The 14217-nt window shown below is 34.7% G+C and overlaps 1 long non-coding RNA gene across 1 annotated transcript; it reads left to right on the top strand.

The window, feature by feature from the left end:
- Nucleotides 1-2771: 2771 nt before the first annotated feature.
- Nucleotides 2772-13653, top strand: LOC138697732 (uncharacterized). Its single transcript, XR_011331602.1, has 5 exons — nt 2772-2819; nt 4417-4510; nt 5822-5957; nt 9980-10074; nt 12123-13653. It is a non-coding gene; the product is annotated as an uncharacterized lncRNA (long non-coding RNA).
- The last annotated feature ends 564 nt before the right edge of the window (nt 13654-14217 follow it).

Genomic DNA, 14217 nt, shown 5'->3' with positions numbered 1-14217 from the left:
AAAAATTTCAACCCATTCTAATGATTGTAAAACATACTAGAGTTAACGGTAAACCGCTGATACATTAACATTTTCCCAGATATCTATTTACCCTTCCCAATAGTAGTTCACCTGTTGAGAACTAACGGAACTATTTCAAAGTTTGTCATTATCTCATATCTTTTTTTTTTCTGATTTTTCCCGTGGTTAGAAATTTCGCTTACACCACCAGAAAATTGGAGATCAGATATTTTTGAACAACAGTACAGCAGTTCTCTTTGGACCCTTGTCTTAAAAAAATATGAATACACAAATTTTAATATATTTTCTTTCTTTCAATGATTGTTTCTTCATAAGTACCAGGTCCAATTTGACCCTATCCCTTTAAAAGAAGTGTAAGAGATCATATGGCAAGTTAGAGCTTAAAATGTCCAAGGCAACGTAACTCTAGCAATAGTAGAGTGAGCAAATTGATAATATCATGTAAGAGGAACAGGTATATTTTTACTTATTAGTGGATTTGGATCATAAAAATAAAATTGCAATATAAATATCACTTAGCCAAGCTCGGAATAGGATGGACAGGTGGTGCTACTGTAGAGTACAATGATGTCTTATTACTCCGCTAGATGGATGACTGAACTGTTTTATACTAGTTCTCAATGAAGCCGCTAATGCTGCCATGTCGCACTGAAAAAAAGTTTAATTATTATAATCATCACGTAACAATACCATACAGCCGGAGTATTAACACAACATTCGAGGCAAATGACGTTATACCAATAATACTGAGTTATAGTTTTTGCTTTTTTAATGTTTTTATTAAATATATAGGCTATAATTGTTACAATCCCTTAAATAATAGGTCTACATGTTAGTTGCTGAAATTTCTACAACCAATTGGCGTTTTCTGAATTAAATCAGTATATTTTATACCGAGCGAAGTGGCAGAAACGGTCATGTTTGAGACTTGTATTTGGGAGGTGCGTAGTTCAAACCCCGTTGCTAGCCATTCTGGTTGGGATTTCCATGGTTTCCTTCAGTCACAGACATTAGATACCATGTTCATAATAATAAATGAAGGAACATACAATTCAAAACAAATTCTAAATCAGCTACATGAACACAAACCACCAACTTCAACTCAACAATATTCAATGGCCTACTGGTATACTCAAAGATCCTACACACAAGATATGACCATAGATGTTAAATCGTATGTAAACATGCTTAATTCTTTTTTAATATAGGCCTAATGTGGTAGCATATCTAAAGAAAGTTTACAATAATTATTTGCCTATGGAAGGATTTGGTATCTTACTAATTTTGTGTTGTGTCTCTATAGTTATATAAACTGCAAGATACGAACATTTTCAGCAAAGTACATTGTAATCAACCTTCACAATAACACCAGTTAAACGCATCAATTTCTCCTAACCGTATATAATGCAACGTGCATTCTCCTTCCATGCACGACTTCAAATTGAAGTCCAGAGTCTGCCATCTAGCGGAGTAACAAGACATCACTGATCGAGCAAGGCGCCTAACGGCCGGAATGCAAGTGTACACTGACGTTCAAAGGTATCTCATCTACGATTTTATGATCGTGTAAGCGAACTTTCCAACCACGGGATAAGCCAGAACCAAAGATATAACAAATTTACAAATTTGAAAGATTTCCGCTAGTTCTCAATAGGTAGCATTAGTATTGGGGCGGTTAAAAAGTGTCTGGAGAAATGATTATTTAGATTAAGCAAAAAATTGTTTATGATTGACAAAATCAGCGGTTTCCAGCTAAACACAGTGTTGTTTTACAATCAGTAGAGTGTCGTGAAAAATTGAATTCTATAATGCGAATTTTTTTTTTGTACGATTGGCAACAATGCCTGCTATCTTCGCCATCTATTGATTGAAGTAATAACTAAAGAAGCCACATTTACACCAACAAATTATCTATCACTATCGATTAATAGGGTCAGAGAACTTCGAACGTCAGAGATTTGCAGTTCTCAAATTCACCGATCCTATTCCGAGCTAGGTTGCATAATACGTAATTTTATTAATAAGACCTACAAAGATGGATGTGTTAGCTTGAAGTTAAGTTAGTTGTGTTAATAAAGAGTTGACAGTTGGAGAAAAGTTCTGAAAAACGCAACCAGATGTCAGCCCAGGCGGGGGTTTACTCGTCGTATTGGAACATGAACCCGCCCGTTACACTGCTGATGGCCTACACACATATTACGCTAAGTATGAAGTAGACCTGTAATAATATCGCAAAAATTTTTTAACATTTAAAACGATAATTATGCGCTGACTTCATGTCGCGCTGACACAATTATCTTGTAGGAATTGTGTACATTTTCCCATTTTTATACCTACTCACAGTCGTACCATGTCAGATCGATTACTTACAGGATGAATACGTTTGTGCACCCCTGAGTGCGTTCTGGCTATGGATGTGGTTAATTTCTGTACTACGTAGACGGAGTCAAATGTAGCAGAATATTTCTGAATTGAGTCAACTTCCGACTTAGGCGTAATATTTTATTTCGATTGTTTGTATGTTTGTGAGATTGAGAAGCCAGAAAGATAGGAAAGTTAAATATCTGTATTTTAAATTAATTTTCACATCATTATACACTCATTTAAAGCAATATTTTACCCTACATTTTATTAAACATAAATATTTATCAACAGCGATATCTACGTCATTTCCGTATGCAATGCTATTGGCTGAATTGAGAAGCTTTCCGTTGACATTCATACGTGCGGTGAACAGCATCCTCCATTTGGCCGTATGTTCTTCGTCGAGTAGGGACTACCTTCCTGGGTTTGTAAAGGTAACTGTTGAATTTCCATTTTATTCAACTGATTCGCATACTTGTTTCATTTATCAGGTGGAGTTGCAATATTTTTCAATCTAAAATTAGTTTAAATTTGATACGATAAACAAACAAATTTCCATTACAGTAAGTTCAATTAACATCTTTCAAACTAATGAATTATTGAGAGATTAAAGAAGTGAAATTATTAAAATTTTATATTAAATGATTAATCAGTAAAATAAAATTGTCTTTACTTGCAGTAACTTTTAGACTTCTATTTTGTCATTAGAAAAGAATATAGGTGTGCGGTTTTTTACTAGACCAATGGAAAATTGTGTTGTTGATTTCAAATAATTTTAAAATAAATTCTAAATTCCCTGTTTGTTCAGCTACATTTTTTTGCAACCATATAAGCGTTGTAGACCTAGTTGGACTGACAGAAAACGAACGCATAATGAATACTTTAATGAAAAATATTTATGTTCTACAATTCATAGTGTTCGGGTAATATTCTGCTATATAATATGTTAATCATGTTGATTCGACAGTACGACGCATAAAAATTACAAAACACGTAAATTAACGCAGAGATTCATGAGATTTAACTTGTCTAAATGATAACGGGATTTGGTCACGTTTCAGCTTGGTTTATAAAATGGCCGCCATTTTGTATCAATGGTGGAAGTGCAGTAAAAAATGTCGGAAAATGTTGATGTAGCCCGTAGAATATAATTTGGTGAAAGTATTGTGAATGTTAGGTATTTTGTGTTTGTGTTGGGTAAAATTAATCGTATTACCAGTATTTGGAGATTTACTAATCTGTAAGAAAACTAATTGGTGATGGTGAAAGTATAGCATGCTGCACTTCTCCATTACCAAAATTTAGCTGAAGTTTTTAGTGAAAGATATGACTGTTGGCCTTTTTTTTTCATCATTGTTAGATCTCATACAATTAACTGTCACCGAGTACGACTTGACAAAATTTTGTGAATTTTTAGAATTTATTCAAAATTCTCGCTTAAAGATTTCCACTTAAAAATTAAAAAAAATTGGTTAAATTTTACTTTGTATATTCCAGACCGAAAAGCATTGCCCCATTTGAAGCACAAAAGGAGGACGAATGTAGCTTTTAAATTTACTCAGTTTAAATGGTGTAGAGAATATTTTAATTGCGGCAAAATTATTGCAAAAATGCATTTGACTATTCCAGGCATATTTCTAAGGAGTACTGAACATTTCTCGTTCTCGATAGGTAATAGGAAGTGGAAACCATAAATCTTGGTAAAATTCTAGGGCTTACAGATACTATCTTGCCATATAGGAGAGCGTGAGAAACTAAATATATTATAATTAGAGATTGAAATAAATTAGGAAGTTACGATCACGTCTATCGAAAAAGTAGTCTGTCAAACGTGTTGTAGATAATCTTTTGAGAAACTCTCGTACCTGAAGGAAGGCTTCAGGAAATATTTAGTGGACAAATTTCTCACGTATCTGAGTCTGTCGGCTTCTCCACTTGTATTTAAAAAATATATATAGCAAGGACCATGAATCACAATTCTCTGGTCTTACTCATCTTGATCCACTCACAAGCGAATTTTCCTCCTTTTAGGTTTGCTGGTGTTTTGGTTTTGAACTTCCCATCGCCTCATGAAGCCGAGAATAATTGAGACATAGAGAATTGTCCTGCGTCATTCTGTTCGAAGGTATGTGTTGAAGTTGCATATTTCTAAGTAATATAGTCTAGTGGCAGGTCTTGGTTGTGCAGAAATTAGGGTGTGGTGGCCCTGTAAGTACTCTGAAATTTAATCCTGAGAACCTTTCATTATATGCTGATCCATGACTTCGTTACGAGGTGAGAATTTGTGGATCTTTGAATGCAATCAGGCGTTGGTTTGAATATATCCGCAATCCCTAAATTCTATGAAGTTAGAGTGCCAAGAGTAAATTAGTTGTAATTCGTAACCACTTCCTCGCTAGATAATGAAATTGAGTAATTTAACGAAGAAATCACAGTGAAATTCTGTAATCCGGACAAAGACTTCAGCCGATAGCTTCAGCATGGATACGGAGAGTACAAGAACGAAGAGCTTAGGTAACAGATGGCTCTGCATTCAAAAAGTCTTGTCATTTGCTCATCTCTATAGTTTGTTCACGTTAACTCAGACATTACAAACATAGGCTACTTATGAAATTGTAAATATAATTTAATTATTGGAGAAGGTAGCATTCAAAACAGCGACACTGCCTCTATTTCGAAACGATAGGACGTGAACATATTGAAAAGTGGAGACTGCTGAAAAATGAGAACGAAAATTTCCCTAACTTATAGTGTTAAGACGTTCAAACCGGTTTATAATTAAGAAAATATTTTGTAAAAAAAGGATGTTATAAAATTAAATACTACATATTAAAACTTGCCTTAGGAAAACTAATCCATGTTAAAACAAAAGTCAGTGGATTCAAAAATAACGTAGGTCTAAGTTATGACCAGGCTAACTACATTACAATTACATTGAAATAACCAATATAACTTTACCCCTCACCACAAAGTGTATAAAGTGGAATTGACCAGAAGTGACGCAAACTAATTGCACATGTCGTGAAGCTCGATACAATGAATGTCTTAGCGATAGTTGCAGGCTCAGACATCAGGAGCAAGAAACTAATGCAGGTATGCCAGCCTGTAAGGTTTTCATTGCTTCTGCCAGCGGTAATAATTATGATTTGCTGTCATACTAGGATAGGGACCGATGGCGGGCTTATGTGAGGGCGGCAATGAACCTTCGGTTTCCTTAAAAGCCATTTGTAAGTAAGTCATACTATAGAACGATTTTGGTGGGTCTCTAAATGAGGTAAAATTCTAGTTTTTACTTTTTGAGGATATTTCGTATTGGAATAAAAAAAATAGCTTGAACAGATAAATGAGATGCACTAAAATGTAATTGAGAATGAATTTGACAATTTGAAATGCAATTCGTGATATGTATTATACACAGTAATGTTTTCGTTCACAGCATACATCTACTTCAAGTAATTTCCGTCTACAAGTGACTGGCTGAAATACGCGGCTTACCAATACTGCACGTGGCTGAAATATGGCATTAGTCCAATATACCAGTGGAGCAGATCTGTGGTCCTGAGTTCAGTAAGGTAAGTGACCTGAATCTTCTTTAGCGACGTTTCGAGTATTTGACTTAAAATTACAAAATCATAATGAAGATTGCTCTTCCCAAAGTAAAATGCCACAATATAATTTATATTGTAACAGAAAATTAAGATCCTAACACTTCTTCGGTTCCACAGCTGTGGAGAGGGCCCAGGTTCAAATCCTGGTTGGGACATTTTACCTGGTTGAATCTTTCTCCGGGGTTTTCCATAAACACATTAAGAGCAAATTCTTGGTGACTTTCGGCATTGGACCCTGGACTCATTTCGCTGGAATTACAGTCATTTCACTCAGAGTCTAAACAATAGCAGCTAGAAAGACTTCGTAAAATAAACCTATAAAAAATTCCTCGGTGAATGCGTCACTACCAAGCAGGACACACGCCTCTGACAGAAAGACTCTCCTCTGACTTCTGGTACGTCCTTCTCACCTTACATACAGAAGACGTTGGGACGATGAGGCTAAGCCTCTAACAATGGGGATACGAGCCCCTGACTTGGGAGCTATGCGCCCTCTACCCTGTTTGCGCAAGTGCGTCAACGATCTGTGGGGACTATGTAGCGCCTCTGGGCCTAGGGCCTCAGTCACCGGGTAAGCGCTTCTGATACCCAGGAGAATCGCTTCTAACACCCAGAACAGGCGTGTGGCATCAGGGACATGACCCTCTGGCATCAGGCACATGGTCCTCTGGCATCTGGCACATGGCCATCTGGCACATGGCCCTCTGGCATCTGGCACATGGCCCTCTGACATCAGGCACATGGCCCTCTGGCATCAGGCACATGGCCCTCTGGCATCAGGCACATGGCCCTCTGGCATCAGGCACATGGCCCTCTGGCATCTGGCACATGGCCCTCCGGCATCAGGCACATGGCCCTCTGGCATCTGGCACATGGCCCTCTGGCATCTGGCACATGGCCCTCTGGCACATAGCTCCACCCCTGGCTCTTCTGATGCAAGCGACTCTGACATGGTGCACGCGACTCTGACCTCTTGTACATTCGCCTCAACTACGCATGTCACACGTCAGTAACCTTGGGGCAACCCGTTTCTGACGTTGGTGCTAAGAGCCCCTACGCGTCATTGATCGTACGTCTGTGAACAATTGACTTTTGGACTACACGATATTGCCCTTTCAGCCAAAGCCTCTAGCATCATATCTGTGTGTTGCTGACCCTAGCCTTCCACTTAATGTCTTCACACTCCAGTCTTGCCAGCTATCTTGGCGTATTACGATCACAGATAATGTTAAAATGTTTCGATTCCATATTATGTCTTGCCTCTGATTTCCTCTTTGAATTGTCTAAGATATTGTCACTACTTTTCGTGCGTATTACGAAAAGCTTCACTGAATACTGTTCAGCTGGCTGATACAAAGCAGTTAATAATTTGTAATGTTGTAGTAGGACCTAGTATTCGTTAATATTTCTCTTTCAGTGGTCAAGTGAACATAAAAGTTAAGATGATGTGGATATTCATAAGTAGACTCTCATAACCAGAGCTAGGAACTTTGTACAGATTTCGTTATTCAGGGGGCGAACAGCCAGGAAATCGGCATACAAAACGGGCATCCTGCGCGACCAACTGTCCCCTTGGAGTGCATTACATTTCCACACCCACTTTATTATATTTGTATCATTCCCTGAGTATTACTTGCATCTTTCTCATCCTTTTCCACTATTTCCCTACAGTCTTTTCTGTCACCATCACCATTTTTACTTTCTAAATTTTGTTACTCATGCATACCATTTCCACTTTATCACTTAATTATGTTTCGTCACTCATGCACCAACCTCTATCCGAACATGACGTTTTCGAACTCAAACGAATGAAGTAATGTAACAAAGTCCAAAGCTTAAATTTTCAAACAAAATTATGAAATCATTTAATATTTATATATCCCTGTATCAAAAGCGTTTAATTATAGATCAATAAAATGAGAAGACAGCGTTGCCGTTGACTATAGATGTAGTTTATTTTATAGAAACTACCTGTTTATTTATTGCTCTAGAATATTTATAATAATCGTGATGTATTTTTATCTGTAATTTATGGCTAAGGCTTTTCGACATGCTTCGAGTAATAGCAAACAAGGGAAACTAAATAAAAACTTAAATCTTATTGAATTGCTACCCGTATTTTTAAATAAGCTTTTTTGAGCGCGATGAATTGGAAATAGAAAACAGAAGCCTACCTATATTAACATGGGTGTCGAGAAAATTAGGTCAATTATCAAATTTTCTCATTTTGAATGTACCTGAAAAATTGTTTCAACAGTTTACACTCATCAATGGCAAAGTGCAGTAGACTGGCCAGAAAAGTTTTTTTTTTTTTGTGGCAAGTAAAGACTAATGTGGTGAAAGATTTGAATGTCTATGACTAGTAAATATGTTGTCAGGAGTATTGAAGATTATTTTGTAAACAGATTTTGAATATTAGCAGAGTTAGTTGTGAATGTGTCCCATATATGTGTCGTAATTATATATTTAATAGAGTTCCTGGAATTGGTATTGCTTGTGATGGTAGTGGCAGTGGTAATGATGGTGAAAGATAGACCTATATGTTATACTGCACTTTCACATTATGAAATGTGAACTTGAAAACTTAAATATGTATGCATCAATTAAGTTCTGGTTTAAGGATGACTATGAACACACTTATATTTTATAGGAAGGACATAAATAAATGTAATTGTCGTGAAAATATATTCTGAAATGTTAAAAGTACAAGATTTTCTTGAATTTCAATTTAAAATTGCCACCAACCAGTCTCGATTTTCCCATTAGACAACATATTAATTGAAAGTGTAGGAAGACTTGAACGCAAATTAAATCAATAAATTACGGGTTTGTGGTCGATATAGACGAAAACTTGTACATAAAAATTTAGTATACAAATTAAAATTTTCCGAATTTGTTGGATCTTGGCGTTAATAATTTTCAGAACTGTTAATAATGATACCGCTCCAAAGATTAGATGTGAAGAGTTGTATTTCATATACTTACTGGCTTTTAAAGAACCCGGTGGTTCATTGTCGCCCTCACATAATCTCGCAAAATTAATCCAGTCTGTATCATCATATCCCACCTCCATCAAATCCAATTAAATATCACCCATCTACGTTTCGGGCTCCCCAAACGTCTTTATCCCTCCGGCCTTACAACTAACACTCTATATGCATTTCTGAATTCGCCCATACGTGTTACATGCCCTGCCCATCTCAAACGTCTGGATTTAATATTCCTAATAATGTCAGGTGAAGAATACAATGCGTGCAGTTCTGTGTTGTGTAACTTTCTCCATTCTCCTGTAACTTCATCCCTCTTAGCCCCAAATATTTTTCGAAGCACCTTATTCTCAAACACCCTTAACCTATGTTCCTCTCTCAAAGTGAGAGTCCAAATTTCACAACCATACAGAACAACCGGTAATATTACTGTTTTATAAATTCTAACTTTCAGATTTTTTGACAGCAGACTAGATGACAAAAGCATCCCAACCGAATAATAACGGGCATTTCCCATATTTATTCTGCGTTTAATTTCCTCCCGACTATCATTTATATTTGTTACTGTTGCTCTCAAGTATTTGAATTTTTCTAGCTCATCAAAGGATAAATTTCCAATTTTTACTTTCCCATTTTGTACAATATTCTCGTCACGAGACAAAATCTATACTTTCTCTTTTCGGTATTTACTTCCAAACCTCTTTCTTTACTTGCTTCAAGTAAAATTCCCGTATTTTCCCTAATAGTTTGTGGATTTACTCCTAACATATTCACGTCATACCTAGACAAGCAGCTGATGTAACCCGTTCAGTTCCAAATCCGCTCTGTTATCCTGAACTTTCCTAATGGCATACTCTAGAGCAAAGTTAAAAAGTAAAGGTGATAGTGCACTTTCGTGTGTGTGTGTGTGTGTGTATGTGTATGTGTGTGTGTATGTGTGTTCATTAAGCGTTACTATATTCCTAGCATAAATTCTGATGTTACTTCTTTTATGCCGAGGATTGCTGCTGAGAGATTCTGCAACTGGACGAACGGAATCAGTCCCAAGGACCAGATTGCAGCCATCATTATTTCGCATTTCATAGTAGTTATCGGTAAGTTCAATTACTCCTAATAGCTCATATAATTTCTTAAATTAACAATTTTTGTAAGAAAACTACATAAGTAATGTGGAAGTCTACTCTTCAAAACAGTGGTCTAATTTAGCTGTTACATTCTTCTGTCATAATGGGACAAATGCCGTATTATAATTCCAAATAAAATAACGTAATTAATTTATGCAGCTATCCTATGTATTTTCAAAAGTTATTCATTTAAATTTCTTATAGTAGACTACATGCACAATAATTATTGCAGAGGACAGTGGTGTACCTTATTAAACTTTAGAATAATTGTTTCTACAGAAGCTGTTCATATGGATAATCTCTCAGGATTTAAGCGATATTATTTAAAAAAAACACAAGTTCAAATTTCAAGCACTGCTTTGGATTTGTAATATTGAAACTGTAAGCTAAGATTCACAAATGCTATTGTGTTTAATTTTTAGATTATTACCAACAAAAAGACCAATAGTCTTCTAAATTGTCAACACGAAGATGGATGTTTCCTTTACATTTGGGCTGCAAGTTCAGAAATTATTGTACGAGTAGTTCTTTAATTCTGAAAACTCAATTTGTTTCGTGTGGAAATACGAGTTTTATGACCAATTGATACTAATTATGTTATTAAATTCTAAATCACTCCAGAAGTTACAGGAGTACTAATATTTAACGAACAAATATTTCGAAGCGTGATAAAATGTAACCTAATTGCGCTCCATATTCAATCTCAACAAATCGATTAATTTCAGTTAACAAAAGAATTCATATTCTAAATTTTCTTAGAATTTTTTATTAATTTGTTAGCTCCACATGTCGCAGTATTGTGAACGAAGTCACTTCACGTTACGAATTACGTCGACAAATTCTCGAATCTGAAGTCAGCAATACGAGTAGCCATATCCATCAGCTACTGTAGTTGTCTCGAAGTGTATGCATTAACTTCCCAAGCTTTTAACTTGAATTAAAAAAAATGTTGAATCCTTTTTAAGAGACTGAAATAAATTTGAAGGTCGTTACAAGGTAAGAGCATTATTCCGATGTGCACAAAATATTTGTTGAGCGAGAAAACTATTTTCAATTCGTTGAAGTAATTACAAAATTAATGAATTTTCGTGTTTTCTTAAATGGATAAGTCAATAGATAAATTTCATTTACAGCAAAATACATTACACCTCGTAGGACCAGTTTATTGGTACATTGGTAAAGAGAAACCAGTTTTATGTATATCAATTGTAGACTACATTAAATATGTGCCCAAAAAAGTTTTTCCTCTGCTAAGAAATTTATAATCACAGTTTTACATTAAAATATAGAGAACTCGTTTAACTGAAAGTTAACAGAATTTCAGGTGCCGATATTATATTTGAAATTAATTTAACAAGATTGAATTAAGGCAACTATAAATTAATTAATGTAATTTTCGTTATCGTCTACATTTGATAATAGACTGTACTTGTAATCCTAAAAGCGTTGTCTGTGGGCAGCCGTTAAGATAATGTAAAATGAGAATGAATGAATCGATAAATGAAGAATAAAATAAAAACAATAAAATTGGTATATTCTAAATATCTTAGAACACATACTAGGTATCATTGCATAAAGTCATCTTAACTGATAGTACAATATAAGCCAGACTGCGAATACAAGAGTTGATCAGCAAGAGAACTGTGTTACTAACCATAAAAGCAGGGGTGTGACGTCTCGAATCATTTTAGAGCTCTTATTGTGATAAAAAATCGATTACTAAGAATGCATAATTCTGAATTATGCTTAATCCATTCGTAATCACAAAACTTCTAAGAGTCGAGTGCTGTAAACATAAATTTGCTTTTTTGACTTTAGTACAGATAACTGATGAGCTGAATTTCATTAGCGTTTGCTGTAAATTGCGTCCCAGGACGAAGCTTACGTAAATTACCTCCCGTTTACATTAGCTCAAACATGAACTTATTATGTCATTGCTTCAAATTTTTTCCTTCACTCAGTTTGTTTTGTTAATATGCTGAATTCTAAAATATGTTCATTGTTACTTCATATTGCAGGCAAGTTGTATGACTGAGCAGACAGTCTGCAGCCTTAACAAGAGGATGTTCCTGGAAGATCTATTCAGAGCCACAATGATGTGAACGAAGTTAAGTATCAGACGAGAGATTTTCTTTTGCATTGTAGGTGTATAAAATATTCACATTCCAGTAGTATTGAGATATACTGCATTGTAATTTTCGTACCAAAAAAATCCCATTATCAGGGTCGTGTTGCCCAATACGTGAATTTTTTCCATTTTGGTTCGGTCCGGTATGTCTGGCTGGACGAAAATTTCGATCAAATAGAACAGATCTAGGCAGATACAATCCCGATTGTGAAATGTCATAGAATATAATAATAGTAACATGCAGTTGGGAAGCGAAAATTCATTGGGCGAGTCATGAATTCTTAAATTATAATAATTATGTGAACGAAATACTTAACAGTTTCCTGAGTAGTAGGCCAACACAATTTTGTGAGAATACGTCGAGCGTTAAGCAGTTTTGATTGTGTAGTTCAATCTACATAAACATCGAAAACTTCATTAATACAATATGACGGTAAACATGACTTCTTAAGATAATTTAAGCGTGTCAAAATGTGTTCTAAGATAACGTTTAAATAAAATTGTTTAAACATTCTTCTGCTAAACCTGAAGAAACAATTGAATTATTACACACTAAAACGGTTCATAATAATGTTGTTAAAATGTTCAGTTTGTACATGCATTCTGCGAATTTCATATCGTGTTTTTCATAAACTGTGAATAATTAATTTTCCAATGTTCTCCCGGAAAATATTTTTCAAGCCTAATCGCTGTAAAATTATAAATTGATTCCAAATTATTATTATTATTATTATTATTATTATTATTAATTTAAAATTCTACATCGTTCTAATACAGTGAATTTTATAACGTTCAGACAATAAACAAAATGAGAAAGTTTTATCAAGTCTCCTTCGTCATTGACATATTATGTAACTGTGCTTTCCGATGTCGTTAATGAAAACTCGGAAGTGTTCAGTTCTTTGTGTTACGTTCTTCTGCAGTTTCATTTCAACTATTATATTACATAATGTTACATTAGCAATGACGCTTTAAGATGTGGAACAAGTCAAAATGTTACAAGATTAAATTTTTTTTACAATTTCAATTTTTTACAGCAATTTTTACAATTCCTTGAGCACTGTCATTTTCTTAAAGAAATTCGTAATTCAACCTAGTCTAACAGTCAGAATTTTTCACAATTTGTATGTGAGAAACGTAGATAATAACGAGTTTATTCCGAGATTTATCTCAACTGGAAATTTAAACATTTACCTATAACAATGAATTAGTTATGTGGTAAAGCCTGAATTTGTTTTACTGTTTCTTCATAAATATTCAGAAATAATTTTGAAACAAATTTGTATCTTCCCATGTAAAGTAAATTTGATTGATTTGCTCGCAATTTTGACACGGAACAAAAATACTTTGTCGTACGTACTAATTAGTGTAAGAATTGTATGAAGTACTATATAGATTTTACTATGAGGTACGTGTTATTAAATAGATCCTAGATTAGTACTATTGCATTGATAACTGTGTGCTTCAATATGATTTTTATTTTTCAGTATTTCACAACTCTAGTGTTTTTCGATCTTAGAATATAAAGACGAGTTCATGCTCATCATTCATAGTATTCTGCCAAATTGCAAACCCAGCATTCTCCAGGCTTTCCTATTTTCTGCCTTCCTTTTTGTCTCCTTATACGATCCACATATTTTAATATCGTCTATCATCTGATATTTTCTTCTGCCCCGAACTCTTCTCCTTTCCACCATTCCTTCAAGTGCATCCTTCACAAGGCAGTGTCGAGTTCATACTAATAATGCTTATTCTATAAAGGTGACGAGCAACATTTCTCTTCTCTCAAACTGTTATATAGGTCTAATTAAGTTTCAAGGGTTTTGTGAGAAAGTATTGATTTTTACGTTTTATGTTTAATTTCTGTCAGTTTCCTCTTGTAATACCTGTTCTTAATATGTACCAAGTATATAACTGATAATTTATGTATGATAATATATTATATTTGACATAATAATATACTATGTTTATGTAGCTATACTACC

Source organism: Periplaneta americana, chromosome 4 (genome assembly GCF_040183065.1).
Source record: "Periplaneta americana isolate PAMFEO1 chromosome 4, P.americana_PAMFEO1_priV1, whole genome shotgun sequence".
Lineage (NCBI taxonomy): Eukaryota > Metazoa > Arthropoda > Insecta > Blattodea > Blattidae > Periplaneta > Periplaneta americana.
This window is presented reverse-complemented; position numbering and strand designations above follow the sequence as displayed.